The sequence below is a fragment of the Bombina bombina genome, chromosome 5 (genome assembly GCF_027579735.1).
Source record: "Bombina bombina isolate aBomBom1 chromosome 5, aBomBom1.pri, whole genome shotgun sequence".
Classification (NCBI taxonomy): Eukaryota; Metazoa; Chordata; class Amphibia; order Anura; family Bombinatoridae; genus Bombina; species Bombina bombina.
This window is the reverse complement of record NC_069503.1, coordinates 90849942-90877687: the sequence shown is the minus strand read 5'-3', so window position 1 is coordinate 90877687 and position 27746 is coordinate 90849942.

The window sequence follows — 27746 nt, the reverse complement described above, 5'->3', positions numbered from 1 at the left end:
AGCTGTATGTATATAGTGTAGCTTTATGTATATAGTGTAACTGTATGTATATAGTGTAGCTTTATGTATATAGTGTAGCTTTATGTATATAGTGTAGCTGTATGTATATAGTGTAGCTGTAATGTATATAGTGTAGCTTTATGTATATAGTGTAGCTGTATGTATATAGTGTAGCTGTAATGTATATAGTGTAGCTTTATGTATATAGTGTAGCTTTATGTATATAGTGTAGCTGTATGTATATAGTGTAGCTGTATGTATATAGTGTAGCTTTATGTATATAGTGTAGCTGTATGTATATAGTGTAGCTGTAATGTATATAGTGTAGCTTTATGTATATAGTGTAGCTGTAATGTATATAGTGTAGCTTTATGTATATAGTGTAGCTGTATGTATATAGTGTAGCTTTATGTATATAGTGTAGCTGTATGTATATAGTGTAGCTTTATGTATATAGTGTAGCTGTATGTATATAGTGTAGCTGTATGTATATAGTGTAGCTTTATGTATATAGTGTAGCTTTATGTATATAGTGTAGTTGTATGTATATAGTGTAGCTGTATGTATATAGTGTAGCTTTATGTATATAGTGTAGCTGTATGTATATAGTGTAGCTGTATGTATATAGTGTAGCTTTATGTATATAGTGTAGCATACCTCCCAACATTTCAAAATTCAAAAGAGGGACACCCCCCCCCCCGCAAAAAAAAATATGTGGGCGGGGCTTATAAAAATCATAAGACCAAAGTAATATAAATAAAAAATTTAATAAATTCATAGATTTTAATACACTTAGGCAGCAAATCAAACACAAGCTCAAACCATTGGTATGGCTATGTGAGTGCTGTATTTAATTAGCCTTTGCACAGACATTGCTAAATATTTTTATCTTAATTGGACAGTTAATAATAAATTCTTTAAAACTGCTCTCTGCATTCCCCATTAATATTCTAAATTCTGGCCTTTAAAGTCAGCAAAAATGCACAGTAGCACACTACTTAGTATACACTTATACATGCAGATACACACAAACACTACATAGCATACACTTATACATGCAGATACACACACACTACATAGTATACACTTATACATGCAGATACACACACACACACTACATAGCATACACTTACACATGCAGATACACACACACTACATAGCATACACTTATACATGCAGATACACACACACTACATAGCATACACTTACACATGAAGATACACACACTACATAGCATACACTTACACATGAATATACACACACACACTACATAGCATACACTTATACAGGCAGACACACACACATTACATAGCATACACTTATACATGCAGACACACACACACTACATAGCATACACTTATACATGCAGATACATACACACTACATAGCATACACTTACACATGCAGATACACACACACTACATAGCATACACTTATACATGCAGACACACACACACTACATAGCATACACTTATACATGCAGATACACACACACTACATAGCATACACTTATACATGCAGACACACACACACTACATAGCATACACTTATACATGCAGACACACACACACTACATGCAGCATACACTTATACATGCAGATACACAGACACTACATAGCATACACTTATACATGCAGATACACAGACACTACATAGCATACACTTATACATGCAGATACACAGACACTACATAGCATACACTTATACATACAGATACACACACTACATAGCATACACTTATACATGCAGATACACAGACACTACATAGCATACACTTATACATGCAGATACACAGACTACATAGCATACACTTACACATGAAGATACACAGACACTACATAGCATACATTTATACATGCAGACACACACACACACTACATAGCATACACTTATACATGCAGATACACAGACACTACATAGCATACATTTATACATGCAGACACACACACACACTACATAGCATAAACTTTTACATACAGATACACACACACAGTTATGGATACAGATACACACACACTAAATCATATATGGGTATCTGTAATTCATTGTATGGGGTCCTGGGGATGGCAAGCACATTAGCTGGCAGTCTGCGGCTGCCACTGTTCGTTACACTGTTTGTTACCCTGGTATTAGCACTGCTCATTGTATAAAACTGAAGGCATGCTAGTATTATCACCAGGGGTTAGATATCATCATTACCAGAGGTAGGTTAGAGAGGTCACCATTACCTGAGGTCAGATTGTATACAGCCTTCTTACTCCTGCTTAACCCACACACCATTCCTTTTCCACAGGGAATATAACAGGTATCTAACCCTGTGAGAGCAAAGACAGCTGCTTCTGAGTATGGGCCCAATAGAATTTAAAAAAAAATAAAAAAATTTTTTAAATGCCTGGGGCAAATCGGGACAGATGGCTAGCAAGTCGGAACAGAGGGACAGACCCCTAAAATCGGGACTGTCCCGCGAAAATCGGGACAGTTGGGGGGTATGCGGAGTTGTCTGAAGGTGTTGTGGACTTGGTGACAGTTTGCTGCAAATTTCTTTATCTTATATTCAGGCATATCAAGTCTATAAAGAACCAACATGCACTGACTATATGTATCACTGATGGCAACAAGCTAATGGGGTAATCATGCAGTCCACCTTTAACAACTAATATTTGTATGATTTCACTTCACTGAGTGACAAGTCAGAGTCACAGCTAGCTGCATTTTTTTTTTTTTTTAAATAATCATTGGTGATTCACGGTCACCTCTTCAAAACATAGTGAGCAGAGCAGCACATATTTTATTGCAGGACTCCGGAGCATGCCAGTTTAGTTAGGGCTGAGTGACTCACCTCTGTCTGCTGGTCCACACGTCTGATGTGACTGATGAGATCGGCTCTTAAGTTCTGAGAAACTTTAACTCCTGCTGCCGCGTGTCTGTGAGAAAGCTGGTGCACTGCAGTGGTGAGCGGCAAAGCAGGGTGGTCACATGATGGTGACGTCGAGGAGGTGCTGACTTTGCTGCCTGACACGCAATAGTCGAGATAGGTGATAAATTTAAGAAGGAGGAGACTCAGGAGTGGCACACATGAGCGCGCTAGCTAGCAAAGCTGCAGCCTGCTACTAACTTGCCGGGACAGTCCGGGACATTTAAATGGCCGTGACAGGGTCCCAAAATCCGGGACTGTCCCGGCAAAAACGGGACAGTTGGCAAGTATGACACACACACTACATAGCATACACTTATACATGCAGCATACACTTATACATGCAGATAAACAGACACTACATAGTATATACTTATACATGCAGATACACACACTACATAGCATACACTTATACATGCAGATAAACAGACACTACATAGTATATACTTATACATGCAGATACACACACTACATAGCATACACTTATACATGCAGATAAACAGACACTACATAGTATATACTTATACATGCAGATACACACACTACATAGCATACACTTATACATGCAGATAAACAGACACTACATAGTATATACTTATACATGCAGATACACACACTACATAGCATACACTTATACATGCAGATAAACAGACACTACATAGTATATACTTATACATGCAGATACACACACTACATAGCATAAACTTATACATGCAGATACACACACACTACATAGCATACACTTATACATGCAGATACACACACGCTACATAGCATACACTTATACATGCAGATACACACACTACATAGCATACACTTATACATGCAGATACACACACTACATAGCATACACTTATACATGCAGATACACACTTATACATGCAGATACACATACACACACTACATAGCTTACATTTATACATGCAGACACACACTACATAGCATAAACTTATACATACAGATACACACACACAGTTATGGATACAGATAGACACACACACTACATCATATATGGGTATCTGTAATTCATTGTATGGGGTCCTGGGGTTGGTAAGCACATTAGCTGGCAGTCTGCGGCTGCCACTGTTCGTTACACTGTTCGTTACCCTGGTATTAGCACTGCTCATTGTATAAAACGGAAGGCATGCTAGTATTATCACCAGGGGTTAGATATCATCATTACCAGAGGTAGGTTAGAGAGGTCACCATTACCCATGGTCAGAGTGTATACAGCCTTCTTACTCCTGCTTAACCCACACACCATTCCTTTTCCACAGGGAATCTAACAGGTATCTAACCCTGTGAGAGCAAAGCCAGCTGCTTCTGAGTATGGGCCCAATAGACTTTAAAAAAAAAAAAAATGCCTGGGGCAAATCGGGACAGATGGCTAGCAACTCGGGACAGAGGAACAGACCCCTAAAATCGGGACTGTCCCGTGAAAATCGGGACAGTTGGGGGGTATGCAAATAGTTAAACAGAACTTAATATCCCATTACCTGGCACAAGCAGATGAATAACATGCATTAAAAGAACAACAATTATAAACTTTTTAAGCAGACTAGAAAGTCACTAAAACGTTTTATCACACAATACACACAGCCTGACTCACTCACCGAGCTGCAGCTGCACAGGATGTAAATGGGAGGGGAACAAAGGTCTGTTCAATACAGAACTACATCTCGCAGAATACATGATAAGAAGTCACGTGTTAAACAGCAGCCAGACAAAAGCAAAAAATGCAAACATTTCAAATTTAATTGGATGCGTTTTAACATGTCTAGATTCTATTTGCAAATTAATAGAATTAGTAACTGAGCAAATTGTCACTGTCATATCCTCTACTAGTACATTACAGTTACACTATATACATAAAGCTACACTATATACATAAAGCTACACTATATACATAAAGTTACACTATATACATACAGCTACACTATATACATACTGCTACACTATATACATAAAGCTACACTATATACATAAAGCTACACTATATACATAAAGCTACACTATATACATTACAGCTACACTATATACATAAAGCTACACTATATACATAAAGCTACACTATATACATACAGCTACACTATATACATAAAGCTACACTATATACATACAGCTACACTATATATATATATATACATACAGCTACACTATATACATAAAGTTACACTATATACATAAAGCTACACTATATACATTACAGCTACACTATATACATAAAGCTACACTATATACATAAAGCTACACTATATACATTACAGCTACACTATATACATTACAGCTACACTATATACATAAAGCTACACTATATACATAAAGCTACACTATATACATTACAGCTACACTATATACATTACAGCTACACTATATACATAAAGTTACACTATATACATACAGCTACACTATATACATTACAGCTACACTATATACATAAAGCTACACTATATACATAAAGCTACACTATATACATTACAGCTACACTATATACATTACAGCTACACTATATACATAAAGCTACACTATATACATAAAGCTACACTATATACATAAAGCTACACTATATATATAAAGTTACACTATATACATACAGCTACACTATATACATACTACTACACTATATACATTACAGCTACACTATATACATAAAGCTACACTATATACATAAAGCTACGCTATATACATAAAGTTACGCTATATACATACAGCTACACTATATACATAAAGCTACACTATATACATAAAGCTACACTATATACATACAGCTACACTATATACATACAGCTACACTATATACATAAAGCTACACTATATACATACAGCTACACTATATACATAAAGCTACACTATATACATAAAGCTACACTATATACATACAGCTACACTATATACATACAGCTACACTATATACATACAGCTACACTATATACATAAAGCTGCACTATATACATACAGCTACACTATATACATAAAGCTACACTATATACATACAGCTACATTATATACATAAAGTTACACTATAAACATAAAGCTACACTATATACATACAGCTACACTACAGTATATACATACAGCTACACTATATACATAAAGGTACACTATATACATACAGCTACACTATATACATAAAGCTACAATATATACATACAGCTACACTATATACATAAAGCTACACTATATACATAAAGCTACACAATATACATACAGCTACACTATATACATACAGCTACACTATATACATAAAGCTACACTATATACATACAGCTACACTATATACAGACAGCTACACTATATACAGACAGCTACACTATATACATAAAGCTGCACTATATACATAAAGCTGCACTATATACATAAAGCTACACTATATACATACAGCTACACTATATACATAAAGCTACACTATATACATAAAGCTACACTATATACATACAGCTACACTATATACATAAAGCTGCACTATATACATAAAGCTACACTATATACATAAAGCTACACTATATACATAAAGCTACACAATATATATTAGCACTTTCACTAGCACTGAGCTGCACTTTGTATTAACCCCTTCACTAGCACAGAGATCTACACATTGTAGTAACCCCTTCATTAAGACAAAAAGCAGCACAGTGTGTATTAACCCTTCACAAGCACAGAGAGTTAAACAGTGAGTATTAACCCTTCACAAGCACAGAGAGCAGCACAGTGTGTATTAACCATTTACTAGCACAGATAGCATACCTCCCAACATTTCAAAATTCAAAAGAGGGACATTCCCCCCCCCCCGGCAAAATTTTTTAAATGTGGTGGGCGGGGCTTAAAAAATCATAAGACCAAAGTAATATAAATACATTTTTAAATAAAGTCCTAGATTTTAATACACTTAGGCAGCAAATCAACAAAAGCTCAAACCACTGGTATGGCTATGTGAGCTATGTATTTAATTATCCTTTGCAAAGACATTGCTAAATATTTTTATCTTAATTGGACATTTAAGAATAAATTCTTTAAAACTGCTCTCTGCATTCCCCATTAATATTCTAAATTCTGGCCTTTAAAGTCAGCAAAAATGCACAGTAGCACACTACATAGCATACACTTACACATGCAGATACACACACACTACATAGTATACACTTATACATGCAGATACACACACACTACATAGTATACACTTATACATGCAGATACACACACACACACTACATAGCATACACTTACACATGCAGATACACACACATTACATAGCATACACTTATACATGCAGATACACACACACTACATAGCATACACTTATACATGCAGATACACACACACTACATAGCATACACTTACACATGAAGATACACACACTACATAGCATACACTTACACATGAAGATACACACACACTACATAGCATACACTTATACATGCAGATGCACACACTACATAGCATACACTTACACATGCAGATACACACACATTACATAGCATACACTTATACATGCAGATACACAGACACTACATAGTATACACTTATACATGCAGACACACACACACTACATAGCATAAACTTATACATACAGATACACACACACAGTTATGGATACAGATAGACACACGCACTACATTCATTGTATGGGGTCCTGGGGTTGGCAAGCATTAGCTGGCAGTCTGCGGCTGCCACTGTTTGTTACCCTGGTATTAGCACTGCTCATTGTATAAAACTGAAGGCATGCTAGTATTATCACCAATGGTTAGACATCATCACTACTAGAGGTAGGTTAGAGAGGTCACCATTACCCGTGGTCAGAGTGTATACAGCCTTCTTACTCCTGCTTAACCCACACACCATTCCTTTTCCACAGGGAAACAGGTATTTAACCCTGTGAAAGCAAAGCCAGCTGCTTCTTAGTATGGGCCCAACAGAATTTAAAAAAAAAAAAATATATATATATTTTTTTAATGCCTGGGGCAAATCGGGACAGATGGCTAGCAACTCGGGACAGGGGAACAGACCCCTAAAATCGGGACTGTCCCGCGAAAATCGGGACAGTTGGAGGGTATGATGATAGCACAGTGTGTATTAACCCTTCACTAGCACAGAGAGCAGCACATTGTGTATTAACCCTTCACTAGCACAGAGAGCTGCACAGTGTGTATTAACCCTTCACTAGCACAGAGAGCAGCACAGTGTGTATTTACCCTTCACTATCAAAGAGAGCAGCACAGTGTGTATTAACCCTTCACTAGCACAGAGAGCTGCACAGTGTGTATTAACCCTTCACTAGCACAGAGCTGCACAGTGTGTATTAACCCCTTCACTAGCACAGAGAGCAGCACAGTGTGTATTAACCCTTCACTAGCACAGAGCTGCACAGTGTGTATTAACCCCTTCACTAGCACAGAGAGCAGCACAGTGTGTATTAACCTTTCACTAGCACAGAGAGCAGCACAGTGTGTATTAACCCTTCACTAGCACAGAGAGCAGCACAGTGTGTATTAACCCTTCACTAGCACAGAGCTGCACAGTGTGTATTTACTCTTCTCTAACACAGAGAGCTGCAAGCTGCACAGTGTGTATTAACCCTTCACTAGCACAGAGAGCAGCACAGTGTGTATTAACCTTTCACTAGCACAGAGAGCAGCACAGTGTGTATTAACCCTTCACTAGCACAGAGAGCTGCACAGTGTGTATTAACCCTTCACTAGCACAGAGCTGCACAGTGTGTATTAACCCCTTCACTAGCACAGAGAGCAGCACAGTGTGTATTAACCCTTCACTAGCACAGAGCTGCACAGTGTGTATTAACCCCTTCACTAGCACAGAGAGCAGCACAGTGTGTATTAACCTTTCACTAGCACAGAGAGCAGCACAGTGTGTATTAACCCTTCACTAGCACAGAGAGCAGCACATTGTGTATTAACCCTTCACTAGCACAGAGAGCTGCACAGTGTGTATTAACCCTTCACTAGCACAGAGAGCAGCACAGTGTGTATTTACCCTTCACTATCAAAGAGAGCAGCACAGTGTGTATTAACCCTTCACTAGCACAGAGAGCTGCACAGTGTGTATTAACCCCTTCACTAGCACAGAGAGCAGCACAGTGTGTATTAACCCTTCACTAGCACAGAGCTGCACAGTGTGTATTAACCCCTTCACTAGCACAGAGAGCAGCACAGTGTGTATTAACCTTTCACTAGCACAGAGAGCAGCACAGTGTGTATTAACCCTTCACTAGCACAGAGAGCAGCACAGTGTGTATTAACCCTTCACTAGCACAGAGCTGCACAGTGTGTATTTACTCTTCTCTAACACAGAGAGCTGCAAGCTGCACATTGTGTATTAACCCTTCACTAGCACAAAGAGCAGAAGTGTGCATTAACGCTTCACTAGCACAAACATCTGCCGACTATATATTAACCCCCTTGACTAGCACAGATATCTGAACAGTGTTTATTAACCCTAGACTAGCTCAGAGAGTTGCACAGTATGTATTAACCCCTTCACTAGCACTGAAATCTATAGTGGGTATTAACCCTTCACTAGCACAGAGAACTACACACTGTGTAATAACCCTTCACTAACACAAATAGTTAAACAGAACTTAATATCCCATTACCTGGCAGAAGCAGATGAATAACATGCATTAAAAGAACAACAATTATAAACTTTTTAAGCAGACTAGAAAGTCACTAAAACGTTTTTTCACACAATACACACAGCCTGACTCACTCACCCAGCAGCAGCTGCACAGGAAGTAAATGGGAGGGGAACAAACGTCAGTTCAATACAGCAGTGTTTTTCAACCAGTGTGCCGTGGCACACTAGTGTGCCGTGAGAGATCCTCAGGTGTGCCACGGCAGACTGACAACAGTGTGACATATTTTTTAAACTTTGCTTGTTTTTTACTCCCAGTGCAGGGGTAGTTTGTAGGAGGCATGGCATAACAGCACAATACATACAGTATGTGTGTGTTTGTGTGTATGTGTATATATATGCTGTATTAGGCTACAATGTGTGATTTTTTTAAAATTTTGGGATGGTGGTGTGCCACAGGATTTTTTAATGTAAAAAAGTGTGCCCCGGCAAAAAAAAGGTTAAAAATCACTGCAATACAGAACTACATCTCGCAGAATACATGATAAGAAGTCACATGTTAAACAGCAGCCAGACAAAAGCAAAAACTGCAAACATTTCAAATTTAATTGGATGCGTTTTAACATGTCTAGATTCTATCTGCAAATTAATAGAATTAGTAACTGAGCAAATTGTCACTGTCATATCCTCTACTAGTACATTACAGTTACACTATATACATAAAGTTACACTATATACATTACAGCTACACTATATACATTACAGCTACACTATATACATAAAGCTACACTATATACATACAGCTACACTATATACATAAAGCTACACTATATACATAAAGCTACACTATATACATAAAGGTACACTATATACATACAGCTACACTATATACATAAAGCTACACTATATACATAAAGCTACACTATATACATACAGCTACACTATATACATAAAGTTACACTATATACATAAAGCTACACTATATACATAAAGCTACACTATATACATTACAGCTACACTATATACATAAAGCTACACTATGTACATAAAGCTACACTATATACATTACAACTACACTATATACATAAAGCTACACTATATACATAAAGTTACACTATATACATACAGCTACACTATATACATTACAGCTACACTATATACATAAAGCTACACTATATACATAAAGCTACACTATATACATTACAGCTACACTATATACATAAAGCTACACTATATACATAAAGCTACACTATATACATAAAGTTACACTATATACATACAGCTACACTATATACATAAAGTTACACTATATACATAAAGCTACACTATATACATAAAGCTACACTATATACATAAAGTTACACTATATACATACAGCTACACTATATACATACAGCTACACTATATACATTACAGCTACACTATATACATAAAGCTACACTATATACATAAAGCTACACTATATACATAAAGTTACGGTATATACATACAGCTACACTATATACATAAAGCTACACTATATACATACAGCTACACTATATACATACAGCTATACTATATACATAAAGCTACACTATATACATACAGCTACACTATATACATAAAGCTACACTATATACATAAAGCTACACTATATACATACAGCTACACTATATACATACAGCTACACTATATACATACAGCTACACTATATACATACAGCTACACTATATACATAAAGCTACACTATATACATACAGCTACACTATACAGGGAGTGCAGAATTATTAGGCAAGTTGTATTTTTGAGGATTAATTTTATTATTGAACAACAACCATGTTCTCAATGAACCAAAAAAACTCATTAATATCAAAGCTGAATAGTTTTGGAAGTAGTTTTTAGTTTGTTTTTAGTTATAGCTATTTTAGGGGGATATCTGTGTGTGCAGGTGACTATTACTGTGCATAATTATTAGGCAACTTAACAAAAAACAAATATATACCCATTTCAATTATTTATTTTTACCAGTGAAACCAATATAACATCTCAACATTCACAAATATACATTTCTGACATTCAAAAACAAAACAAAAACAAATCAGTGACCAATATAGCCACCTTTCTTTGCAAGGACACTCAAAAGCCTGCCATCCATGGATTCTGTCAGTGTTTTGATCTGTTCACCATCAACATTGCGTGCAGCAGCAACCAGAGCCTCCCAGACACTGTTCAGAGAGGTGTACTGTTTTCCCTCCTTGTAAATCTCACATTTGATGATGGACCACAGGTTCTCAATGGGGTTCAGATCAGGTGAACAAGGAGGCCATGTCATTAGATTTTCTTCTTTTATACCCTTTCTTGACAGCCACGCTGTGGAGTACTTGGACGCGTGTGATGGAGCATTGTCCTGCATGAAAATCATGTTTTTCTTGAAGGATGCAGACTTCTTCCTGTACCACTGCTTGAAGAAGGTGTCTTCCAGAAACTGGCAGTAGGACTGGGAGTTGAGCTTGACTCCATCCTCAACCCGAAAAGGCCCCACAAGCTCTTCTTTGATGATACCAGCCCAAACCAGTACTCCACCTCCACCTTGCTGGCGTCTGAGTCGGACTGGAGCTCTCTGCCCTTTACCAATCCAGCCACGGGCCCATCCATCTGGCCCATCAAGACTCACTCTCATTTCATCAGTCCATAAAACCTTAGAAAAATCAGTCTTGAGATATTTCTTGGCCCAGTCTTGACGTTTCAGCTTGTGTGTCTTGTTCAGTGGTGGTCGTCTTTCAGCCTTTCTTACCTTGGCCATGTCTCTGAGTATTGCACACCTTGTGCTTTTGGGCACTCCAGTGATGTTGCAGCTCTGAAATATGGCCAAACTGGTGGCAAGTGGCATCTTGGCAGCTGCACGCTTGACTTTTCTCAGTTCATGGGCAGTTATTTTGCGCCTTGGTTTTTCCACACGCTTCTTGCGACCCTGTTGACTATTTTGAATGAAACGCTTGATTGTTCGATGATCACGCTTCAGAAGCTTTGCAATTTTAAGAGTGCTGCATCCCTCTGCAAGATATCTCACTATTTTTGACTTTTCTGAGCCTGTCAAGTCCTTCTTTTGACCCATTTTGCCAAAGGAAAGGAAGTTGCCTAATAATTATGCACACCTGATATAGGGTGTTGATGTCATTAAACCACACCCCTTCTCATTACAGAGATGCACATCACCTAATATGCTTAATTGGTAGTAGGCTTTCGAGCCTATACAGCTTGGAGTAAGACAACATGCATAAAGAGGATGATGTGGTCAAAATACTCATTTGCCTAATAATTCTGCACTCCCTGTATACATAAAGTTACACTATATACATAAAGCTACACTATATACATACAGCTACACTATATACATAAAGCTACACTATATACATACAGCTACACTATATACATACAGCTACACTATATACATACAGCTACACTATATACATAAAGCTACACAATATACATAAAGCTACACTATATACATACAGCTACACTATATACATAAAGTTACACTATATACATACAGCTACACTATATACATAAAGCTACACTATATACATACAGCTACACTATATACATAAAGCTACACTATATACATAAAGCTACACAATATACATACAGCTACACTATATACATACAGCTACACTATATACATAAAGCTACACTATATACATACAGCTACACTATATACAGACAGCTACACTATATACATAAAGCTACATTATATACATAAAGCTACACTATATACATACAGCTACACTATATACATAAAGCTGCACTATATACATAAAGCTGCACTATATACATAAAGCTACACTATATACATACAGCTACACTATATACATAAAGCTACACTATATACATAAAGCTACACTATATACATACAGCTACACTATATACTTAAAGCTACACTATATACATAAAGCTACACTATATACATAAAGCTGCACTATATACATAAAGCTACACTATATACATAAAGCTACACAATATATATTAGCACTTTCACTAGCACTGAGCTGCACTTTGTATTAACCCCTTCACTAGCACAGAGATCTACACATTGTAGTAACCCCTTCATTAAGACAAAAAGCAGCACAGTGTGTATTGACCCTTCACAAGCACAGAGTTAAACAGTGAGTATTAACCCTTCACAAGCACAGAGAGCAGCACAGTGTGTATTAACCATTTCAAAATTCAAAAGAGGAACATTTCCCCCCCCCCCCCCGGCAAATTTTTTTTAAATGTGGTGGGCGGGGCTTAAAAAATCATAAGACCAAAGTAATATAAATAAAATTTTAAATAAAGTCCTAGATTTTAATACACTTAGGCAGCAAATCAACAGAAGCTCAAACCACTGGTATGGCTATGTGAGCTATGTATTTAATTATCCTTTGCAAAGACATTGCTAAATATTTTTATCTTAATTGGACATTTAAGAATAAATTCTTTAAAACTGCTCTCTGCATTCCCCATTAATATTCTAAATTCTGGCCTTTAAAGTCAGCAAAAATGCACAGTAGCACACTACATAGCATACACTTACACATGCAGATACACACACACTACATAGCATACACTTATACATGCAGATACACACACACTACATAGTATACACTTATACATGCAGATACACACACACTACATAGTATACACTTATACATGCAGATACACACACACACTACATAGCATACACTTACACATGCAGATACACACACATTACATAGCATACACTTATACATGCAGATACACACACACTACATAGCATACACTTATACATGCAGATACACACACACTACATAGCATACACTTACACATGAAGATACACACACTACATAGCATACACTTACACATGAAGATACACACACACTACATAGCATACACTTATACATGCAGATGCACACACACATTACATAGCATACACTTATACAGGCAGCATAAACTTATACATGCAGATACACAGACACTACATAGTATACACTTATACATGCAGACACACACACACTACATAGCATAAACTTATACATACAGATACACACACACAGTTATGGATACAGATAGACACACGCACTACATTCATTGTATGGGGTCCTGGGGTTGGCAAGCATTAGCTGGCAGTCTGCGGCTGCCACTGTTTTTTACCCTGGTATTAGCACTGCTCATTGTATAAAACTGAAGGCATGCTAGTATTATCACCAAGGGTTAGACATCATCACTACCAGAAGTAGGTTAGAGAGGTCACCATTACCCGTGGTCAGAGTGTATACAGCCTTCTTACTCCTGCTTAACCCACACACCATTCCTTTTCCACAGGGAAACAGGTATTTAACCCTGTGAAAGCAAAGCCAGCTGCTTCTTAGTATGGGCCCAACAGAATTTAAAAAAAATATATATTTTTTTTTTAATGCCTGGGGCAAATCGGGACAGATGGCTAGCAACTCGGGACAGGGGAACAGACCCCTAAAATCGGGACTGTCCCGCGAAAATCGGGACAGTTGGGGGGTATGAGATAGCACAGTGTGTATTAACCCTTCACTAGCACAGAGAGCAGCACAGTGTGTATTAACCCTTCACTAGCACAGATCGACGATATACTCTCATATTCTATTAAATCTACTGATAACCGTTTCAGTACTGGTTTGAATATCTGCTATATGTGGATGGGTGTCTTTCGGTAAGTATGTTTTCATTACTTAAGACACTCTCAGCTATGGTTTGGCACTTTATGCATTAATATAAAGTTCTAAATATATGTATTGTACTTATATTTGCCATGTCAGGTTTATGTATATTTCCTTTTGCAGACTCGCAGTTTCATATTTGGGGAGTAACATATTTAGCAAAATATTTTTCTTACCTGGGGTTTAGTCTTTTTTCAAATTGACTGCTTTTTACATTAAAATTTCGCCGGCAAAATTAGGCTCGCGAGGGAGCAAAATGCCAACGTTTATTGCGTCATTCTTGGTGTGAGAATTTTTTTGCCGCGAAGGTACGTCCGATGACCCAAATTCGTCATTTCCGGCGTCTTAGTTGACGCTGATTTCCTTGCACAAGGTTGCATCGTCAATGACGCGAGTGTACCATTTACGGATATTGTTAGCGCCCCAAATTTTTCATTTACGTTGTGCGCCATTTTTTTCCCATTCCTGAAACTGCCATTTAAGGAAATTGATAATTTTGCTTTATATGTTGTTTTTTACTCTTACATTTGCAAAATGTCTCAATCTGATCCTGTCTCAGAAACCATTGTTGGAACCCTGCTGCCTCATAACAGTTCTACCAAAGCTAAGTGCATTTCCAGCTGTGGTATGTAATAGTTGTCATGATAATGTCAGGGTTTTTTCCCTGATCTGTTTGCCATGTACTGCTGGCAGCCATTTTACTCACCTCTCTTCCTGACTCTGTAAAATACTGTGTGATGCTGCTCATTTCCTGCACTTCCTTTAATGGCCAGACTGGTGTACATCATCCGTGTGAGACAGGGTGCAGTCTCAGAATTGTGATGTCATCACTTATTATTTAGATTAAATCTTTTTTATTAAACATTTCAAGTTTACAATACAGAACCTGTGAATCACAATCAACCGCTAATGTATCATCTGGCCTCTACAAGGGATAGCTTGTAACACAACAAGACCGTGTCTGAAGTTCATAAAGTCACTGTAGTACCGCTAATAAAGCTAGTACTAATCCTAAGGTTTAAGTTCTCATCTCCCACTGGTCTCTCTGATTATGTCTTCTGGGAGGATGTTAACGGTTTGGTGATCTTATGACATTTTTCCCTCCCCAGAGTCCATCTAGTGGGATAGCATGAGGCAGATGAGTAGATGATTTAAATTGAGAGCGGGTCAAAGAAAAAACCTCCCAAACTCTATATTGTTGACTGTTTGTATAGATAACAATAAACCTGAAACAACCTAAACTTATAGTATAAACAACTTTTTACAAATGAGTTTAAGGTTTTTTAAGTTTCATTAGATATAACTATATTTGTCACTACAGCTCAGTCTTCTTTTTCTGCTAAGGCTAGTTGCCTCCATTGCTCCTCAAAATGTAAGAATTAAAAGAAAACCCCCTATTTTCTTAGTTCTACAGTAGCGTGTTGTCTATGTAAGTGTACCCCCCATCACTCCTCTCCTGGCTGCTCCGCGAAGTGGAATCTGTTAGCAGTAAGTTCCCACCCTCCGCTCCTAGATTCCAATAAAACCATATTTTCTGGAAAGATTCTGAGGTGTTTTGTAAGTGAGCAGCAGATTCATACATAGAGTATGTTTGCCTGATTTGGACAGAATTTCCGGCCATGAGGGTGCTCCCACTTTCCAATATTTTGCTATACTGGTTCTTGTGATGGTGCATAATATTCTAATAAAAGCATTAATATACCTATTAAAAGTGGGTAGGTTGTCCTGTAAAAGGGCTTGTGCAACATCTAGATGTATGGGTTCGTCTAATAGAGCACTTAAAAGCTTAGAAAGGTTTTGCCATATGCTGTTAACCCTAGGGCATTCCCACCACATATGGAGGTAGGTCCCCACCTCTTCACACCCCCTGTAACAAAGTCTAGACCCATTCCTAACGGTGTGTGCTGTCTGGATGGGGGTTAGATACCATCTAAAAGAGGTCTTAATAATGTTTTCTCTAAGATCTGCGCTTAATAGATTTTTACATGATTCAGAAAACAGTCTGTCCCAATCATCTTGGTCTTTCTCCATCCCCAGATCAGTTTCCCATCTGAGAATCAAAGGAGATTTAGATTTAAGTTTAGCCATCTGTAGGTCAATATAAATTTGTGAGATTGCGTGTTTGGCTCTATTTGGGGCACTACTCAATCTCTCCAGATATGTAGTAGGTTGTAAACTGCTTTTGGCAATGTAGGTGCGTATCGCAGATGATATTTGCAAGTATAGGAACCACTGTAGTGGTAATGGTTCTATTTTTTTACTTAATTGTAGATAAGAAATAGGTGCTCCACTGCTTACCAGATCTGCGACTCTATAAAGACCTTTGTTTTCCCATTTACTTATTATTGGTCTATAGTCAGGAGTTACCAAGTATTTTAGGGGTCTTTTCAATGAGTTTACAGGGAAGATATTGGGGGTCCCAAGTACCGAATTCCATTCTCGTATTGTCAGTTTAGAAATTGGGGTGCTGTGTAATGTCTCCTCCCCCCCCACCCCCGAACCCCATATGATGTCTTCTGGGGAATTAAGCTTCCCCATCTCGGATTCCAATTTTGGCCAGAGGATATTATTATCTCTCCTGCCACAAAGGGAGATCTGAGCCAGCCTGGACGCCCGATAGTAGTCCTGTAGGTTAGGTAGCCCAACCCCTCCCAACTGTCTGTGTCGGGTAAGAATCCGAGATGGGATCCTAGCTTGCCTCTTGTCTCTGAGAAAGCTATGTAATGCTGATTGAACAGAGTCAAGGTCTTGTTTGTTGACCTTTATTGGTAATACTCTAAATAGATACAATAATCTCGGTAAGATGTTCATTTTAATGGAGGTTAGTCTCCCATACCAGGAGAAGTTATATGTCTGCCATCTATTAAGGTCTGAGCGTATTTTTTTGAACAACGGGATGTAATTTTGTGTGTAAAGGTTAGAGGAATGAGAGGTTAAGTTTATCCCCAAGTATTTGATGCTGTTTTTGGCCCATCTAAATTCAAAGTTAGTTTCGATTATTTTAATTGTTTGTTTCGGGAGGTTAATGGGGAGGGCTTCACACTTGTCTAGATTAATTTTATACCCCGAGACAGAGGAAAATTCTTGGATAGTGTTATACAGGGTCGGGAGTGTCAGGAGTGATTTGGTTATTGTCAATAAAATGTCGTCTGCAAACAACGTTATCTTATGGGTAAATTTTCCGATCTGCAAACCTGCTATACTTGGGTTATTTCGAATTGAAGCAGCAAGTGGCTCTATGCATAACGCAAACAGGAGTGGCGAAAGAGGACATCCCTGTCTGGTCCTGTTTCTAATTGGAATGGCTGCAGATTGGTGGCCAATTGCTCTAATTCGTGCTGAAGGGCTGGAGTAGACATTCTTAAGCGCTGTTAGAAAGGCACCATGGATTCCTCTCTTTTCAAGCACCGTCCACATGTATTGCCAGTCCACTCTGTCGAATGCCTTCTCTGCATCCAAGGACAGGAGCAGAGAAGGCACTCTATTGTCAGTTAGATAGTCCGCCACTACTGTCATTCGTCGTACATTGTCAGGAGCTTCCCTCCCTGCAATGAAGCCCACTTGGTCAGGGTGTATCAACGTCGGGATTATTAGTTTGAGTCTGTTGGCCATCACTTTCATCACTATTTTAATGTCCTGGTTTATGAGGGAGATAGGTCTGTAATTGGAGCAATATTTTGGATTTTTCCCTGGTTTGGGCAATACAACTATTTTAGCTTGAAGTAATTCTGTTGGGATTGCATGGCCTTCTAGAATATGATTTGCAAACTTAATCAAATGGGGAATTAGGACTGATTTGAACAGTTTATAATACTCGCTAGAGAATCCGTCTGGTCCTGGGGCTTTCCCTGGTTTAAGATCTTTAAGAACTGCCAGGATTTCCTCCCGGGAGACTTTAGCATTTAGTAATTCATGGTCTTTTTCTGTTATGTTGTCTAGTCTTGCAGAGTCTAAAAAGTTTTGCTGTAGTTGTTGTGTATTGTTACTATAGTTTATCTTTTTGCCGTCGTACAGATCCCCATAGTAATCCGCAAATGTGTCCACAATCTCTTGTGGATGGGAAGTTAGATGACCAGACGTATTTTGTAAGAGTGGAATTGACGAGGCCTGCTGTGTATCTCTAATTTTTTTGGCCAGATATTTATCAGGCTTATTTGCATAAAGGAAATAATTTGTTTTCAGTCTATGGGCCATCCTGATGGAGTGCTCATTCAAATATTTTGCTAGGGTCTGTCTTTTAAGTTGTAATGTGTGAAGAGTTGCTGTTGAAAGGGTCAATTTATGGGAGCGCTCCAGATCCTCTATTTCAGTGTATAGTTGTGAGAGGTGTGCCTTAATTTTCTTCCTATATATGGTTTTTTCTTTAATGAGTATTCCCCGAACTACTGACTTGTGTGCCGCCCAGACTGATATTGGGTTAGATGTTGAATCTAGGTTAATATTCCAGTATTCACCTATTGCCCTAATTAGATTAGTTTTAGTTTGGGGATTTTTCAGGCAAGAAGGGTCATAAGTCCAGGTTTGCAGTCTGTTTATGTCTCTCAGCTCCCCCAACTGTATTTGGGTTATAGAATGGTCTGACCATTCGCATGTGTGAATGTTGGTGGACCTAAGAACCGGTTGCAATATCTGGCTTATAAAGATATAATCTATCTTGGAATAAGATTTGTGGGCTGCTGAATAGTATGTAGTATCAGTGGTTATGCCAAATTGTGTTTTCCAAGTATCAATAAGGGAATGTGGTCCCAAATAGTCCATAATGGTTTTGGCCATAGATCTCATTCTATTGCTTTTTTTGGACAGTGTCTTGGGAGTGTTATAAACTAGGTTTTGGATATCCAGATTAAAATAACCTGCCAGAATAACACGCATCTTGGACCAGTTAGTTAGTAAATACGAGATGTTTTTAAAGAAGGTATTCTGTTTCTCATTTGGAGCATAAATATTACATAGGACTATATCCACACCCTGGATCTGGCCCTGTATCAAAATATATCACCCCTCATTATCCGCTATTGTTTCCCCATGTACAAACAACAATGAATGATGTATCAGTATTGAAACTCCGCGTTTCTTTGTGTTTGAAGTGGCATGGTAGTGTTGCGTGTATTCCCGCGACCAGTATTTGGGGATAGTGGAAGTAACAAAATGTGTCTCCTGGAGGAACACAATGTTGGCATGTAAACTTCTATATTGAGTTAGAGCTGTACGTCTCTTAAGGTCAGAGTGTAGTCCTCTCACATTGTGTGAGAGTAGATTAATTGTGGGAAGTGTCATCATGTTGTGTGATGTTGGCAGTCGATCCCATGATGGAGTATGTGAGCTATTTTGGTCCCCTGTCTCATCAACACCCTCGAGGGGGGAGCAATGGAAGAACCACCTGGCTTGTGAGCTGTATAACATTTATGATAAGAGCCCTAAAAATCTCCTAATCGGGGAAGCATTTTAATTAGCAATATTACCTGACTCAGGAGTAGTTGAATTTTAAGGCATTCGTAGTGATGAATTAACAACCTAATAAACTCAAACAAAACATGAACATAAACATATAAACATTTTTAACCATTAAGAGAAATGAGATGAGAGCTAGAAAAAGAAATTAAGAAGGTGGAGAGATAGAAATTAAGTGATTTAGAATAGCAAGAAGAGAGAAGAGATAAAAGAGAACATGCAGCCGGGAGTAACAGGCTAAAGCCTGATTTCTGCTAGGAGCTTTGGAAAAGGGAAAAAAAAAAGGAAAATTTCTGGATAGTGGACATTTAAACATTACTGACAATTACTTTTCATGGATATATGAGAACAAAAGGTAACAAAGCGGGGATGTATGAAGAGGTATTCATTGGAACACTCCATGTGTCCCTTGTCATCATGGAGGTATGCTGCAACTGATTTTACATTAACAGGGTAACTTGTCCAGTAAAAGTTCCGGTGAACAAAAAAGTCACATTGTAGAGGCAATCCCAACGCCCACCCTTTGAGAGTGGATTGGAGATTCATGTTTTGGCTGACCATCTGGCTTTGGATGTTAAGCTTCTATTATCTGAAGTATCCTGTGCTTTTGCAGATGGCGCAGTAGTTGGGAAATCTGGCAAATCCAGGCCTAGGGATTGGCATGCCACAGGGGCATCCTCTATGGATCTGACGGTTGTTGTCTTTCCGTCTCTCACTACCATGAGGGCGAAAGGGAAGCCCCAGCGGTATGGTATTTGGTGTTTTCGCAGAAGTACTGTAAGCGGTCTAAGGGTGCTGCGACGTTGTAGAGTGCGAACACAGAGGTCCTGATAAAATTGTACTACGTTTCCCTGGAATTTAAAAGTGAGATTTTGACGCGCTGCTTGTAGGATTTTTTCTTTCTCAGGGAACCGGAAAAGTCTCACTATGATGTCTCTAGGTGATAGGTTATCTCTTGGTCGGGCTCTAAGGGCTCTATGGGCCCTTTCTATTTGATAAGAGTCCTCTGTGTTGTCTCCTGTAATTGCTCTGAACAATTGGTGAAGATAGGTGTGTAGATCTTTGTTTAGGATTGACTCTGGGACTCCTTTGAGGCGTAAGTTACACCTCCTAGATCTGTTCTCCAAGTCTTCCATCTTTTCCTAGAGTTCCAGGATCTCTTGCTGTTGTGAAGAGGCAGACTGGGAGAGTGTGGAGATTTCTTCTGACATCTCATCTTGGTTGGTTTCCAGGGTGTCCACCCTGTTGCCTATTTCTGTGATGTCATTTTTAATTTCTTTTAAACTAGCTGTCACCGTGGAATGGAGGTTATCAATTTTGTTCCAAAGTTATTCAAAATTAGTATCAATGTCCTGATTGGAAACCAACAATTGCAGGTCAGCTTTCGTGGCAGGGATTTGATCTGCTGGGATTAACATAGTAGATTCCATTTCTGCATCCTCCTCTGTTTCTGACTCCATATTGCCAGGAGGTTTATTCCCTTTTGAGGTTTTAAAGAAAGAGTCCATGGGAACTATTTTAGTAATCTTATCTGGCTTGTTTGCCTTTCTGGTGGACATGGCTGTGTGTTGTTTAATATGTCCCTGTGTCCTCCAAATTTTGACAGAGAGCAGGTTTTATTTGCAGCCAGCAATAATGTTTTCGCAGTTGCCTTTATATTACCTTTGCTTCCTGTATTTCAGGGTTTTATTTGTCATTGGTTATCAGAATGTATACATTTAATACCCCCTCTTGCAGATCTAATAATTAGTAAGGAGTTAGCAATGATCCCAGTATAAGCTAGCTTAGGTGATTTGCATGTTGCATCCCCTTTAAGATCTAGAAGTTAGCCATGTATCGCAGCACTCTCTGTTAAAGTAATATTTATTTTGAAAGCATCCTTTGCTGTGTTATTAAGTACTAGGTCACATTCAATGCCTCAATTTAATCTGCGCCATTGATAATAAATTCCCCCTCTCATCTTGATGTATCAGTGTTCAGCAATCTCCCCATCTGCCCCCCATCAGCTGGCTCTTTTGTATTCTATTTTGGGGAGAGGGTTGGGGCCGTGACTGGAGCACTCTCTCAGCTCTCTAGTACAGAGTTTCCCTAAGGAGTGTCTTACCCACGTGGTGATGGCGGTGCGTTATCGCGGCGGGGATCTCCTCACACCGCTCCGTCGGGCAATGTCTTCTGACCTCCTTACTATCCGATCAGGCTACCTGACTGTTTAACCCGGTGCCGGTAGAGGGAAAGCCCCAGCAGTCACTCTTCAGTTGGGCTCTTGGTATTATGCGTCACTGCATTAGGCCCGGACCGGGTTATCTCAGGCCCCTATGTATCCGCACATCTAATAGCGCTTCTGTGCAGCAAAAAATTTGTCCCAGTATTAAAGGATCCTTTTCCTTCAAGTTTGGATGATTGTCCACATTATAAGCACTCACTGTGCCCTTCTTTAGCTCTCAGCTGCACGGATCTCCTCACCTACACCTCCATCTTGGCTCACAACTAGGCACCGCCCCTCATCACTTATTATTTAAAGGGCCTCTGTTCAGTATGCTTTGCCCTTGCATTGTCTCAGACCTGTTTGTGAGAGCTCCTGTGTATTACCTGGCTGTCTGACGTCCCTCCTGGTTTCTGATCCCTGGCTTGTTCCTGACTCTGCTGTTCTTCTTGTTCCTGATTCCGGCTCATCTGACTACTCGCTTTGGCTCCTGACTCGGCTCGTCTGACTATTCGCTTTGGCTTCTGATTCGGCTCGTCTGACTACCAGTTCTGGTTTTGATTCCTGGCTTGTTATTTGACTTGTGGACTTTTTAATATTTTTTGCTATTAATAAAGGTGTGATTATTTTTGCACTTCTTGTCTCAGTCTGATTCCTGGCACCCTGACATTACGCAAGGGCCATTAATCCAGATAGTGCTAATAATCCACCTTTTCCTGCCATAATTTTCAGGATGGATGAACAGGATCATTTTGCACTAGCCCTGCAAACCCTGCTGACTCGCACTGCACATTTGGACCAAAGTGTCCCGCAAGTTATGGCTGCTCCTGTTTCCGCTGCTGCACCTAGTCCTACCAGGAGCATGTCCGGTTCTGCACCTCTACCTCAGCGATATGGAGGCGATCCTAATCAGTGCAAAGGGTTTTTGAACCAGGTGAGCATTTACTTTGAGATGTTACCTCAGACGTTTCCCTCTGACAGAGTTAAGGTGGGATTTCTTATCTCGTTACTCTCTGACACAGCTCTTGCCTGGGCTAATCCCTTGTGGGAGACTAATAAAACTGTGATTTCAAATTACCCTGAATTTGTGGCCTCCTTTCGAAGGGTATTTGATGTTCCGGCTCGCTCCTCCTCTGATGCTAAACAACTCATGTCCATTCAGCAAGATACAAGATCTGTTGCTCAATATGCCATTGAGTTCCGTACGCTTGCCGCAGAGGTAGGTTGGAACAATGAAGTCCTTGTTGCCGCCTTCTTTCATGGGCTCTATGATGCGATTAAAGACGATGTTGCTGCCAGAGATTTACCAGATGATATCGAGGTATTGGTGCCTTTTTTTTATCCTAATTGACATCAGACTAAGTGAGAGGCCCTCTTTCAAATAGCGCTTGTGGAAGCCTCCTGTTCCATTGTCTCCTACATGTTTGTTCCCACCCATGCCTCCCTCTCCTCCCATGCCTCCTGGTTCCGAGTCACCAGGTACTGCTGAGCCGATGCAGTTGGGATTCCCGTGTCTCTCCGTGGCGGAGAGGGCCTTTAGGAGGAGGGAGGGGCTCTGCCTCTATTGGGGGTTACAGGGTGTCAGGGTGCCAGGAATCAGACTGAGACGAGAAGTGCAAAAATCACACCTTTATTAATAGCAAAAAATAATAAAAGTCCACAAGTCAAATAACAAGCCAGGAGTCAAAACCAGAGCTGAAAGTCAGACGAGCTGAGTCAGGAGGCAAAGCGAATAGTCAGATGAGCCGGAATCAGGAACAAGGAAAACAGCAGAATCAGGAACAAGCCAGGGATCAGGAACCAGGAGGGACATCAGGCAGCCAGGTAATACACAGGAACTATAGATAATAGTAAAATACACTTAGCGCCTACTGAATTAGACCTTTGCTCTGGTGGATAGACTCCTAGTGTCTCCTAGTGGTTTGATGTATACTAATATATATATAATAGTAGGATATTAGTATACACCAAACCATTCATTAAGTACCTTATAAATACAGACAGTACACTGGGTTTTATTCTACAGATCATGTTCTATCAATTTATCCAGTAGGAAACTAGCACTTGCCACACTCCGACCAGAGAATAGGTGTTGGTTTATATTACATATAAAGAAGAAATCCAAGTGTTATCATTATTTGCACAAGTTTATATACATTGTCATAAGGAATTTAAGTGCTTCCACTCACATATTCCAGCAGGAATAAATTCGCACAATCGACTGTTTTACCTTTTTTATGTATTTTTAATTGATGTACTGTCATTGGATATTTTTGTTTTAAAATATTTTACATGGATCCATGCTGTTTGTTATATGTATGTAAATAAACACTACATATTAATTTTTAATTAATTGTTTATTATATACTCTACGACAAGATCAGTCAGACCTGGCCTTACTAGTGGCGCTTTGGTTATTCACACATTTGTAATACACAGGAACTCTCACAAACAGGTCTGAGACAACACAAAGGCAAAGCATACTGAACAGAGGCCCTTTATATAATAAGTGATGACATCACAATTCTGAGACTGCATGCTGTCTCACATGGATGATGCACACCAGTCTGGCCATAAAAGGAAGTGCAGGAAATGAGCAGCATCCCCCACAATGCACCATATTCAGGAAGAGAGGTGAGTAAAATGGCTGCCAGCAGCAAATGGCAAACAAAACAAAACAGGGAAAAAACCCTGACAGTACCCTCCCCTCAACGAACCCTCCCCCGCAGGAGGACAAAAGGCTTATTGGGGAAACGGGCATGGAAGGCACGTAGTAGGGCGGGAGCTTGAACATCAGGACCGTAGCCCCTCCAGTGAACCAAATACTGTACACGGCCCCTGGTCATACAAAAGTCAATAATGCTGCTGACCTCATACTCCTCATGGTTGTCAACAAAGATAGGACTGGGACGAGGCAACACAGTGGTAAACCGATTACAAAACAATGGTTTCAGGAGGGAGACATGAAAAACATTGAAGATGCGCATAGCAGGAGGAAGGTCAAGAGCGCAGGCCACAGGATTAACCCGTCGGAGTATTTGAAAAGGACCAACAAAACGGGCAGCCAATTTATTGGAAGGCACACGAAGGTTCATGTTGCGGGAGGACAGCCAAACTCTCTCACCAACCTGGTAGGAAGGTGCGGGCAGACGCCTATGATCAGCCTGGAACTTTTGTCGCTGCATAGAACGATGAAGGCAATCCTGAATCTGCACCCACGTGGAACGGAGTTGCCGGAGATGCTCCTCCAAAGCCGGAATACCCTGAGACATGAATGAATCGGGCAACAAGGATGGTTGAAACCCATAATTCGCCATGAACGGGGATAACTTGGAGGAAGCATTAATAGCACTATTACGAGCAAACTCTGCCCAAGGTAACAGTCCAGACCAATTATTGTGGTGATCTGAGACATAGCAACGGAGGAACTGTTCCAGAGCTTGATTAGACTGTTCCGCAGCCCCATTGGATTGAGGGTGATATGCCGAGGAGAAGGAAAGCTTAGATCCTCATTTGAGCACAAAGGGAACGCCAAAATCTGGAGACAAACTGGCTACCATGGTCCGACACTATCTCCTTGGGTAACCCATGTAAACGGAAGACCTCCCGGGCAAAAATTGAAGCAAGCTCCTGAGCAGTAGGCAGCTTCATCAAGGGAATGCAATGTGACATTTTAGGAACGGTCAACCACCATTAGGATAACAGTATTGCCAATGGAAACAATGACAATGAAGTCCATGGAAAGATGTGTCCAAGGACGCTCACCATTAGCAATAGGTTGAAGAAGACCCAACATAGGCAACATACGCAGCAACATCAGAACGAAGACCTGGCCACCAGAATTGTCGAGTGACAGACCAAATCATTTGGTTCTTGCCTGGGTGACCTGCAGCTTTAGGATAGTGGTAAGTGTGCAAAAGTTTAGTTCAAAGATTCTCAGGAACAAAACACTTACCACTAGGTTTCTCAGGAGGTGCATTGGTTTGTGCAGCCAGGATCTCCTCCCCCAAGGGAGAAGTCATATTAGTACGTATGGTAGCCAAAATATGGTTAGGAGGTATAACAGGAGTAGGTACAGATTCCTCCTTGGACAGAGGAGAAAATTGTCGGGAGAGGGCATCAGCCCTAACATTCTTACTACCAGGCAGGTAGGAGACCATATAATTAAACCGATACAAAAATAGCGCCCATCTGGCCTGTCGGGGCGACAAACGTTTTGCTTCAGATAGGTAAGTTAAATTCTTGTGGTCAGTAAGAATGAGCACTGGCACGCTAGTACCCTTGGGAAGATGCCTCCATTCCTTGAGTGCCAAAATTATGGCCAGTAATTCCCTGTCGTCAATTTCATAATTGCACTCTGCTGGAGACCATTTCTTAGAGAAGAAACCACATGCAAGGAACCGTTAGGCGTAGGACTTTGAGACAAGAGGGCATCTACTCCAGTCTCAGATGCATCGACCTCAAGAACAAAAGGCAGGACAGGGTTAGGATGATCCAGAACTGGAGCGGCAGTAAAGGCATTCTTAACACTATCAAAGGCCTTAATGGCAGTAGGTCACCAATGGAGTGGATCATTCTCTTTATGGGTCATGTCTGTGATAGGTTTGACCAAGGAAGAAAAGTTGTTAATAAACTTTCTATAGTAATTGGCGAACCCCAAAAAATGTTGAATAGACCGAAGACCAACTGGGCGAGGCCACTGCAGAACTGTAGATAACTTGTCAGGATCCATTGAGAACCCTGCAACTGAGATAACATAACCTAGGAAGGTTACTTGAGTCTGATGGAACTCACATTTCTCGAGTTTACAAAACAGTCCGTTCTCACGTAGTCTCTGAAGAACCCGTGTGACATCAGAACGATGAGCCTCAAGTGTGGGTGAGTGTATGAGGATGTCGTCTAAGTA